Source organism: Oncorhynchus kisutch, linkage group LG17 (assembly GCF_002021735.2).
Source record: "Oncorhynchus kisutch isolate 150728-3 linkage group LG17, Okis_V2, whole genome shotgun sequence".
NCBI classification, from domain to species: Eukaryota; Metazoa; Chordata; class Actinopteri; order Salmoniformes; family Salmonidae; genus Oncorhynchus; species Oncorhynchus kisutch.
This window is the reverse complement of record NC_034190.2, coordinates 79,094,705-79,107,204: the sequence shown is the minus strand read 5'-3', so window position 1 is coordinate 79,107,204 and position 12,500 is coordinate 79,094,705. Positions and strand designations below refer to the sequence as shown.

General features: G+C 46.5%; 1 protein-coding gene across 1 annotated transcript in view; it reads right to left on the bottom strand.

Annotated features, from left to right (window-relative positions):
- Positions 1 to 12,500, bottom strand: part of LOC109878878 (ski oncogene-like) — a 106,177-nt gene that overhangs the window by 13,220 nt on the left and 80,457 nt on the right. The gene's annotated exons all lie outside the window — the stretch shown is intronic.

Genomic DNA, 12,500 nt, shown 5'->3' with positions numbered 1-12,500 from the left:
TGTGAGCCATACTGCCTGTTGGGCATCCTCACTGACCTGCCAGTCTAAACAGAACAACGCACCCAGAGGTGTCAGGCGGCTCTAGCCAGCGTGTGCGTGCGTGTGTGTGTGTGTGTGTGTGTGTGTGTGTGTGTGTGTGTGTGTGTGTGTGTGTGTGTGTGTGTGTGTGAGAGAGAGAGAGAGAGAGAGAGAGAGAGAAGATGATCCCAGTATAAATAGAGCTAAAATCAACAATAACTCCTCCAGACAGGTGTCACGGAAAGGCGTCTGACAATTCGGAGAGTGAGTGTGTGTAAATGTAGGAGGGGTGTTGGCAGAGTGTGCGCGTGTGTGTAAATGTAGGAGGGGTGTTGACAGAGTGTGTGAGTTTGTGTGCTAGCAGTGGAGGTGATTGGGGGTTATTAAGATGGTAGACAAAACAAGCCCTTCCTAACCCCCTGGTATATTGACTTGAGGTTGAGCTTGTTATGTGCAAAAAACAATAACAGCATGTCCACGGTGAAGCTACATCGCTTCAAACACTTACAGCACACACACACACACACACACACACACACACACACACACACATTCTGCACACGCCAGTACTCCAGACAACTGTACTACCTACCTCACCGTGTATTTCAGCAGAGGTGAGACTTCTGTCTCTCTCTCTCTCTCTCTCTCTCTCTCTGTGTCTCTCTCTCTCTCTCTGTGTCTCTCTCTCTCTCTCTCTCTGTCTCTCTCTCTCTCTCTCTCTCTCTGTGTCTCTCTCTCTGTGTCTCTCTCTATTTCTGTCTCTCTCTTGCTGTCTCTCTCTCTGTCTCTCTCTCTCTCTCTCTCTCTATTTCTGTCTCTCTCTCTCTGTGTCTCTCTCTGTCTCTCTCTCTGTGTGTGTCTCTCTCTCTCTCTGTCTCTGTCTCTCTCGCTCTCTCTCTCTCTCTCTCTCTCTCTCTCTCTCTCTCTCTCTGTGTGTCTCTCTCTATTTCTGTCTCTGAGCTGATGGAGTCTTTAAAACACAGACAAGGGCAGGTCTGTGTTCTGGACTGCCATGACATCAGCCTCTCCAAGCTGTGTCTGTCACTGCCCCCCCCCCCCCCCCCCCCCAGCACCCCCTCCCTCGCAGCTTTCCTCATCACACGTCTCTATCTCTCCTATCCTTCCTTTTCTCAGTCTCTCGAGTCGACCAGAGAGACGTCATGATCTTCACGTTCTTTAAAAAGAGATAAACATGTTTTTTTGCAATTCAAATGTTAATAGTTGTATTGAGAGTGAATGGGGTCTGAGAATATACAAGGTGATGAAAGTGTTCCACAGCGTACTGGCCCATGTTGTCTCCAATACTTCTCATAGTTGTGTCAAACTGGCTGGAAATCCTGCCGTAATCTATTACCCTCCCATCACCTGCCGTAATCTGTTACCCTCCCATCACCTGCCGTAATCTATTACCCTCCCACCACCTGTCGTAATCTATTACCCTCCCATCACCTGCCGTAATCTATTACCCTCCCACCACCTGTCGTAATCTATTACCCTCCCACCACCTGCCGTAATCTATTACCCTCCCACCACCTGTCGTAATCTGTTACCCTCCCACCACCTGCCGTAATCTGTTACCCTCCCACCACCTGCCGTAATCTATTACCCTCCCATCACCTGTCGTAATCTGTTACCCTCCCACCACCTGCCGTAATCTATTACCCTCCCATCACCTGCCGTAATCTATTACCCTCCCACCACCTGTCGTAATCTATTACCCTCCCATCACCTGCCGTTTTCTGTTACCCTCCCACCACCTGCCGTAATCTATTACCCTCCCACCACCTGCCGTAATCTATTACCCTCCCACCACCTGTCGTAATCTATTACCCTCCCACCACCTGCCGTAATCTGTTACCCTCCCATCACCTGCCGTAATCTGTTACCCTCCCATCACCTGCCATAATCTATTACCCTCCCACCACCTGTAGTAATCTGTTACCCTCCCATCACCTGTCGTAATCTATTACCCTCCCATCACCTGCCGTAATCTATTACCCTCCCACCACCTGTCGTAATCTGTTACCCTCCCACCACCTGCCGTAATCTGTTACCCTCCCACCACCTGCCGTAATCTATTACCCTCCCACCACCTGTCGTAATCTATTACCCTCCCACCACCTGCCGTAATCTGTTACCCTCCCATCACCTGCCGTAATCTGTTACCCTCCCATCACCTGCCGTAATCTATTACCCTCCCACCACCTGTCGTAATCTGTTACCCTCCCATCACCTGTCGTAATCTATTACCCTCCCATCACCTGCCGTAATCTATTACCCTCCCACCACCTGTCGTAATCTGTTACCCTCCCACCACCTGCCTTAATCTGTTACCCTCCCACCACCTGCCTTAATCTGTTACCCTCCCACCACCTGCCTTAATCTGTTACCCTCCCATCACCTGCCGTAATCTGTTACCCTCCCACCACCTGTCGTAATCTGTTACCCTCCCATCACCTGCCGTAATCTGTTACCCTCACACCACCTGTCGTAATCTGTTACCCTCCCACCACCTGCCTTAATCTGTTACCCTCCCACCACCTGCCTTAATCTGTTACCCTCCCATCACCTGCCGTAATCTATTACCCTCCCACCACCTGTCGTAATCTGTTACCCTCCCACCACCTGCCTTAATCTGTTACCCTCCCACCACCTGCCTTAATCTGTTACCCTCCCACCACCTGCCTTAATCTGTTACCCTCCCACCACCTGCCGTAATCTTGAACAGAGATTTGCTGCAAAGAGATGGACAGGGAGAGAGACGGACAGGGAGAGAGATGGACAGGGAGAGAGATGGACAGGGAGAGAGCGAGAGAGAAGGAGGGAGGGAGGGAGAGAGAGAAAGGGAGGGAGAAAGAGAGAAAGAGAGAGAGAGAGAGGGAGGATGTGAGAGGGAGTTGATCTTTAGGTGTCTTTGATTGGACTACGGGAAAAGAATGTCGAATGTTCGACAATGAACTAAGAAGGAGCATATGTGATACTTTATTTCTGAATCCAAAACAGGTTTTGCTCCATCAGGGAGCTCCAGAGCCTCTCGCAGACAGTGACAGACAGGACTTCCATTAGAAAATCTACTCAAATGTCCTAGGGTGAGGAAATAGGAGCTAGGACATAGGAAGGAAAGCCACTTTGGGATATTGGGACGGTGCCAATGTGTCTGAGTGGAGCAGGCATTTAGCTTCCGTCTATCTGACCACCTAACCAGAGCTTTGCCTGCGCGCGTGCGTGCGTACTCACCTGGACACCTGCCAGGGTCTTCCACCCCAAACAGGAACTGCAGTGCTTTGTGGGAGGAAGTGAAATCTGAAGGATGGGCCGAGGTGGAATGTGACACTGCTGACTACCAACTCTAAGTGTGTGTGTGTGTGTTTGTGTGTGTGTGTGTGTGTGTGTCCAAGGCCGGTGGGACACATCACCTTTCAATAGAAATCTATTTCAGCCACACCCGAAGCTGTCAGGTCTATAAAATCAAGCACACAGCCACGCAATCTCAATAGACAAATATTGGCAGTAGAATGGCCTTACTGAAGAGCTCAGTGACTTTCAACGTGGCACCGTCATAGGATGCCACCTTTCCAACAAGTCAGTTTGTCAAATTTCTGCCCTGCTAGAGCTGCCCGGTTGAAAGTGCTGTTATTGTGAAGTGGGAACAAAACGGCTCAGCCGCGAAGTGGTAGGCAACACAAGCTCACATAACGGGACCGCCAAGAGCTGAAGTGCATAAAAATGGTCTGTCCTCGGTTGCAACACTCCCTACCGAGTTCCAAACTGCCTCTGGAAGCAACGTCAGCACAACAACTGTTCGTCGGGAGCTTCATGAAATGAAGCCGAGCCTAAGATCACCATGTGCAATGACAAGTGTCGGCTGGAGTGGTGTAAAGCACGACACCGTTGGACTCTGGAGCAGTGGAAACGCGTTCTCTGGGGTGATAAATCCCCTTTCACCATCTGTCTGTTCGACGGACGAATCTGGGTCTGGCAAATTCCAGGAGAACGTTACCTGCCCCAATGCATAGTGTCAACTGTAAAAACTGGCTGTTTTTATGTTTCGGGCCCCTTAGTTCCAGTGAAGGGAAATCTTAACACTACAGCATACAATGACATTCTAGACGATTCTGTGCTTCCAACTTTGTAGCAAGAGTTTGGAGAAGGCCTTGTCCTGTTTCAGCATGACAATGCCCCCTTGCACTAAGCGTGGTCCATGATTTGTCAAGATCAGTGTGGAAGAACTTGACTGGCCTGCACAGAGCCCTGACCTCAACCCCATCAAACATCTTTGGGATGAATTGGAACACTGACTGCGAGCCAGGCCTAATCGCCCAACATCAGTGCCCAACATCACTAAGAAGAGTGGAGGCTGTTATAGCAGCAAAGGGGGGACCAACTCCATATTAATGCCCATGATTTTGGAATGAGATATTCAATGAGCATGTGTCCACATATTTTTGGCAGTGTAGTGTAGAGAGAGAGGTGGGGGGGGCTTGTTCTTATGATCCGGTGTGGATTACACAGCATAGACAGGATGTCACACCTCAAAGATAAGGCCTTTCGATTAGCTGAGCTTGGAGAGATACTGGGCCCAGACAAGTGTTGCAGCGCACAGAAAGTACCCTCTTTTAGAAACTCACACCTCAGTGGTGTCCTGGTATCTGCCTAGGAATAACCCAGGGTTGAGAGAGTGACAACGCCTCTATTTATGAGGGATAGAGGGAAGGAGAAAATAGAGAGGGAGAAGATAGAGAGTAGGCAGCAGGGTATGTTCAGCTGCCAGGGGTCCTCCGACTGTGTCTGCCAGTGTGGGGAGGGAACGCCACACTCTGCCAGTGTGGGTAGGGAACGCCACACTCTGCCAGTGTGGGTAGGAAACACCACACTCTGCAACGCCACACTCTGCCAGTGTGGGTAGGAAACGCCACACTCTGCCAGTGTGGGTAGGAAACACCACACTCTGCCAGTGTGGGTAGGTAACGCCACACTCTGCCAGTGTGGATAGGGAACGCCACACTCTGCCAGTGTGGATAGGGAATGCCACACTCTGCCAGTGTGGGGAGGGAACGCCACACTCTGCCAGTGTGGATAGGGAACGCCACACTCTGCCAGTGTGGGTAGGAAACGCCACACTCTGCCAGTGTGGGTAGGAAACACCACACTCTGCCAGTGTGGGTAGGTAACGCCACACTCTGCCAGTGTGGATAGGGAACGCCACACTCTGCCAGTGTGGATAGGGAATGCCACACTCTGCCAGTGTGGGGAGGGAACGCCACACTCTGCCAGTGTGGATAGGGAACGCCACACTCTGCCAGTGTGGGTAGGAAACACCACACTCTGCAACGCCACACTCTGCCAGTGTGGGTAGGGAACGCCACACTCTGCCAGTGTGGGTAGGAAACACCACACTCTGCAACGCCACACTCTGCCAGTGTGGGTAGGGAACGCCACACTCTGCCAGTGTGGGGAGGGAAAGTCACACTCTGCCAGTGTGGGTAGGGAACACCACACTCTGCCAGTGTGGGGAGGGAACGCCACACTCTGCCAGTCACGTTCAGTCAAGGCCTCTCTGTGCCTTGTGTGAAACTCTTTTAAGTTTCTATGTCTGCTAACAATCACCAATGTATCGACCGGTTAGCTCAGTCAAAACACAGTAGAAAACCGGTGCCACTGCCAGCTAATGTAACTTTCACCATATGGTTAGCATAGCTAAGATAACAGTCATGCTACGGCTAGCTAGCGCTGAGGCTAACGCCTGGTTGAGCTGTCCGTTAACTTCTTGGATATAGGGGGCGCTCTTTTAATTTATGGATAAAAAAACGTGCCCGTTTTAAGTGCAATATTTTGTCACGAGAAGATGCTCGACTATGTATATAATTGGCAGCTTTGGAAAGAAAACACTCTAAGGTTTCCAAAACTGCAAAGATATTATCTGTGAGTGCCACAGAACTCATGCTACAGGCGAAACCAAGATGATACTTCAACCAGGAAATGGGCAGAATTTTCGAAGCTCTGTTTTCTATTGTCTCCTTATATGGCTGTGAATGCGCCGGGAATGAGCCTGCCCTTCCTATCGTTTCTCCAAGGTGTCTGCAGCATTGTGACGTATTTGTAGGCATATCATTGGAAGATTGGCCATAAGAGACTACATTTTCCAGGGGTCCGCCCGGTGTCCTTTGTCTAAATTGGTGCGTAATCTACAAGCTGCACGCAGTCATCCAGTGATTGAGAGGAGAGAGAAGGCTTTCAACGAACGATATATCATGAAGAGATATGTGAAAAACACCTTGAGGATTGATTCTAAACAACGTTTACCATGTTTCAGTCGATATTATGGAGTTAATTTGGAAAAAAGTTTGGCGTTTTGAAGACTGAATTTTTGTTTTTTTTGGGTAGCCAAAAGTGACGCACCAAACGGAGCAATTTCTCCTAAACAAATCATCTTTCAGGAAAAGAGAGTCTCCTCATTGAAAACATCTAAAGTTCTTCAAAGGTAATGATTTTATTTAAATGATTTTCTGGTTTTTGTGAAAATGTTGTCTGCTGATGCTAACGCTAAATGCTACGCTAGCCGCGCTAGCTGTTACACAAATGCTTATTTTGCAATGGTTGAGAAGCATATTTTGAAAATCTGAGATGACAGTGTTGTTAACAAAAGGCTAAGCTTGAGAGCTAGCATACTAATTTAATTTAATTTGCGATTTTCATGAATAGTTAACGTTGTGTTATGCTAATGAGCTGCGGGGATAATTACACTCCTGGATACAGGTTTTTTTCGTAGCTAAACGTGACGCACCAAACGGAGCGATTTCTCCTAAACAAATAATCTTTCAGGAAAAACTGAGCATTTGCTATCTAACTGAGAGTCTCCTCATTGAAAACATCTGAAGTTCTTCAAAGGTAATGATTTTATTTGAATGATTTTCTGGTTTTTGTGATAATGTTGTCTGCTAATGCTAACGCTAAATGCTACGCTAGGTAAGCTAGCTGTTACACAAATGCTTGTTTTCCTATGGTTGAGAAGCATATTTTGAAAATCTAAGATGTCAGTGTTGTTAACAAAAGGCTAAGCTTGAGAGCTAGCATATTAATTTCATTTCATTTGCGATTTTCATGAATAGTTAACGTTGCGTTATGCTAATGAGCTTGAGGCCGTATTCACAATCCCGGATCCGGGATGGCTCGACGCAAGAAGTTAAAGGGTAAGAGTGGTGCACCATGGCCTTGTTGATGGTGTGAAGGGCTTTTATCATTATTGAACATCAATTTTCCCGACGGTTTTGATATCCGTTGATCACGATCAATTACGCCTCATAGCACAACAAACTATGTAAAAATGCAATAACTTAAGCAGAACTCTAAAAAATGTTGTTATATTTACTCAATAACCTAAGACTTGTTGACAGTACTCAAAAACATAAGTGATAAGAAATCTTTTTGACATATGAGTTAGTACCACTTTTATGATTTGAGTTCTACTGACCGTTGGAGATGTTTGAGTAGACACCTCTCAATTTCTTTAATGAGTTAGACAGTTACTTTTTACGGTGCATGTTATGAAACAACCAATGAGGGGGAAGCTCACTGAGATGTTTTGGCTGCTACTGAGCCAATAGGGAGCCAATTCATTGAGAGATTCTGTGGATTGGACTAGGGCTTCAAATAAAAAGGGTATTATTACGTGTCAAATTCTTAGTAAGTAACAAAAAAAAGTAAAAGAAAGATTGCTTTCTTCTGAAAACAGACAGAAAAAATGTGTTTGACTAAACTGAAACTTCAGTCAGGAAATTTTGATGGGAGAACTAAGACGGAATTGTTGGATCTAAAACAAACATCAAAAAAAGCATTGAACGAAAATCCTCATAGCCAAAAAAGCCCCATCTTTGTGTTCCTCAGATAGATTGTCTGTTTTCTTAATAGGTAGAACTCGCACTCCCATAACACACTCTGTTATTTCTATTGCTCTCTCCCTCAGTCTCTCTCCATCCATCCCCCCTCTGTCTGTTCTTCTGTCTCTCTCCAACACTCCATTTCCTGTGACACAGATTTCAGGATGTCCTCTCCAAACAAGCAGAATTCCATTCAACAAAAGCAAACAAGCAACACGAAGCCAGACTGAACACGAGAGGTACAAACAAACTGTAGGGGTGAACTGCCAATCGTATATGAACCCAATCTCACGCTCAAAACAAAACAAAATGGCTGCCATTCTCTGCAAATGCGGTTCAACTACATCTTGGCTTGTCTAGGCATACCCTAAACATGACATTGACCACATTAATGACCTCACTTCCTGTTTAGCCTGACGACCTCACTTCCACATTGAGTTTGTAGCCTAAGTGTGACACCGTGTCAAAAGTATAATGGTTGTTAATGGATATTTAAGAATGGCCTGTGGCGCTAGGCTATGTGTGGGTGGCACCAAACAGGTTGTCTCAGCTAGCGCACAGATAACATCCTCTCAGACTAAGGAGAGATGAAAGAGTAAACAACCTGTTTTCTCTCTTTCTGCATCTAGCTAGTGAGCCACACCCTGCCTGTAACCTGTCTTTGGGCTCCTTGAAGGAGGGACTAGACTGTGACTGTAGGAAAGGAGGTCTCCTTGATGGAGGGGCTAGACTGTGACTGTAGGAAAGGAGGTCTCCTTGATGGAGGGGCTAGCCTGTGACTACAGGAAAGGGGGTCTCCTTGATGGAGGGGCTAGACTGTGACTGTAGGAAAGGGGTCTCCTTGATGGAGGGGCTAGACTGTGACTGTAGGAAAGGGGTCTCCTTGATGGGTGGGCTAGACTGTGACTGCAGGAAAGGAGGTGTCCTTGATGGGTGGGCTAGACTGTGACTGCAGGAAAGGAGGTGTCCTTGATGGGTGGGCTAGACTGTGACTACAGGAAAGGAGGTGTCCTTGATGGAGGGGCTAGACTGTGACTGCAGGAAGGAAGGTCTCCTTGATGGATCGGCTAGACTGTGACTGTAGGAAGGAAGGTCTCCTTGATGGATCGGCTAGACTGTGACTGCAGGAAGGGGTCTCCTTGATGGAGGGGCTAGACTGTGACTGCAGGAAAGGAGGGACTTCAGGGAAGCTAGCCTAGTTGCCTAGCCTAGTGCTCGCTGCTAGCTCGTAAGAATACAGGCAGAGAGAGACTGCGCCCAAACTGCAGAAACCTAAAGTCTACAAACAAGTGACAGACGACACGTTTCTCTGACCGTTTTGTCAACCAGTTCATCCCATTGCAGTCCCTTTGGCTAACAAATTGGCCTCTGTACTCAGTGAGGTAAATAGCTAAGGTTTTTGAGTTACTCCAACACAATATCAAAACTGAAGAAGTTTCAAACCCTCTTATTTGTCTACTCTATACAATAATTATTGAAATATCTAAGTAAGGTGTAGATGGGATATGTGCATTTTGGAGATTCTACTTTGCTTTGCTTTTGAAAGTACCTAATTTAGTATTCACTTTGATACTGTATAGTGAGGAACACTTTCTCTGTGCTCAGCAGTTAAGTGGGAATGTTAAGTCCCAGTTTGGCTGCTGTGCTGTATAGAGTGTGTATTAAGTTTTGATCCAACATCCCCATTCTAAAACAGTCAGGGGTTACTGACACTTACCTGCCGTGTGTGTGTGTGTGCGTGCGTGCGTGTGTGCGTGCGGGCGTGTGTGTGTGTGTGTGCGTGCGTGCGTGCGTGCGTGTGTGTGTGTGTGTGTGTGCGTGCGTGCGTGTGTGCGTGTGTGCGTGTGTGCGTGTGTGTGCGCGTGTGGTGTTAGCAGCCAGGAGTGAGAAGAGGAAAAGAGAGGCAGATGTTCAGGCTATTAGGTAGCACACTGCTTTTTAGAGAGAGAGAGAGAGAGAGAGAGAGAGAGAGGAGAGGAGAGGAGAGAGAGAGAGAGAGAGAGAGAGGAGAGGAGAGAGAGAGGAGAGAGAGAGAGAGAGAGAGAGAGAGAGAGAGAGAGAGAGAGAGAGAGAGAGAGAGAGAGAGAGAGAGAGAGAGAGAGAGAGAGAGAGAGAGAGAGAGAGAGAGAGAGAGAGAGAGAGAGAGAGAGAGAGAGAGAGAGAGAGAGAGAGAGAGAGAGAGAGAGAGAGAGAGAACACCTGTCTGTACCCCCTTCACACAAACACTGTCATCTATCAACGCCATTAGGAACCTGTCTGTACCACCTTCACACAAACACTGTCATCTATCAACGCCATTAGGAACCTGTCTGTACCCCCTTCACACAAACACTGTCATCTATCAACGCCATTAGGGACCTGTCTGTACCACCTTCACACAAACACTGTCATCTATCAACTCCATTAGGAACCTGTCTGTACCACCTTCACACAAACACTGTCATCTATCAACGCCATTAGGAACCTGTCTGTACCACCTTCACACAAACACTGTCATCTATCAACGCCATTAGGAACCTGTCTGTACCACCTTCACACAAACACTGTCATCTATCAACGCCATTAGGAACCTGTCTGTACATGTCTCCCTACTGCGAGAACAGAACCAGCCCTATTCCACAACTAAACTAAACACCCCCAACGGTTCTATCCATCCCTCATGCTAGTCCATAGACTAAAACACTTCCGACTTCAACCTCTAACGGTTCTATCCATCCCTCATGCTAGTCCATAGACTAAAACACTTCCAACTTCAACCTCTAACGGTTCTATCCATCCCTCATGCTAGTCCATAGACTAAAACACTTCCGACTTCAACCTCTAACGGTTCTATCCATCCCTCATGCTAGTCCATAGACTAAAACACTTCCAACTTCAACCTCCATCCCTCATGCTAGTCCATAGAATAAAACACTTACAACTTCAACCTCCAACGGTTCTATCTAGGGTTCCATCTAGGGTTCTATCTAGGGATGCACGATATATCGGTGAACATATGGGAATCGGACGACATTCTCTAAAAATGCCAACATCGGTATCGGCCCATGTCTAGTTTAACGCCCCGATGTGCAAAACCGATGTCACAGCTGACGTTCATACCTACAAGTCGGAGGTTTACATACACCTTAGCCAAATACATTTAAACTCAGTTTTTCACGATTCCTGACATCTAATCCTAGTGAAAATTCACTGTCTTAGGTCAGTTAGGATCACCACTTTATTTTAAGAATGTGAAATGTCAGAATAATACTAGAGAGAATGATTTATTTAAACTTTTATTTCTTTCATCACATTCCCAGTGGGTCAGAAGTTTACTTGCTTGTGTAAAACGTTTTGGGTAGCCTTCCACAAGCGTCCCACAATAACTTGGGTGAATTTTGGCCCATTCGTCCTGACAGAGCTGGTGTAACTGAGTCAGGTTTGTAGGCATCCTTGCTTGCACACGCTTTTTCAGTTCTTCACACAAATTTTCTATGGGATTGAGGTCAGGTCTTTGTGATGGCCACTCCAATACCGTGACTTTGTTGTCCTTAAGCCATTTTGCCACATTTTGGAAGTATGCTTGGGGTCATTGTCCATTTGGAAGACCCATTTGCAACCAAGCTTTAACTTCCTGACTGAGGTCTTGAGATGTTGCTTCAATATATCCACATAATTTTCATCCTCCCGCATGATGCAATCTATTTTGTGAAGTGCACCAGTCCCTCGTGATGCTGTCACCCCCGTGCTACATGGTTGGGGTGGTGTTCTTCGGCTTGCAAGCCTCCCCCCTTTTTCCTCCAAACATAATGATGGCAGGTAGCCTAGTGGTTAGAGTGTTGGACTAGTAACCAAAAGGTTGCAAGATTGAATCCCCGAGCTGACAAGGTAGAAATCTGTTGTTCTGCCCCTGAACAAGGCAGTTAACCCACTGTTCCTAGGCCGTCATCGAAAATAAGAATTTGTTCTTAACTGACTTGCCTAGTTAATTAAAAAAAAAATATGTTGCCAATTAGCCTATCAGAAGCTTCTAAAGCCATGACATACTTTTCTGGAATTTTCCAAGCTGTTTAAAGGCACAGTCAACTTAGCGTATGTAAACTTCTGACCCACCAGAATTGTGATACAGTGAATTATAAGTGAAATAATCTGTCTGTAAACAATTGTTGGAAAAATGACTTGTCATGCACGAAGTCCTAACCGACTTGCCAAAACTATAATTTGTTAACAAGAAATTTGTGGAGTGTTTGAAAAATGAGTTTTAATGACTCCAACCTAAGTGTATGTAAACTTCCGACTTCAACTGTATATAACGTAGGTACATTACGTAATGATGCCATGTAGAATTTTGCACTCTACGTGCAACACAGCATTCCTAAATTACCCCACAATGTCCACTGTGTGGATCGAGCAGTCATTTGAAAGAGTAACAAAATTCAGCGAGACAACTCAAAGGCGAAATCCATTAACGCCAAGATAATAGAATTCATTGCCCTTGACAACCAACCGTTCTCTGTCGTGGGTGATATTGGCTTTCACCAACTGCTCTATTTTTCAGATGTTGCCCTATCGGAGTTACACAGCAATGGCACCACTGCTATTAGCTTCATGACATACTATGGAATG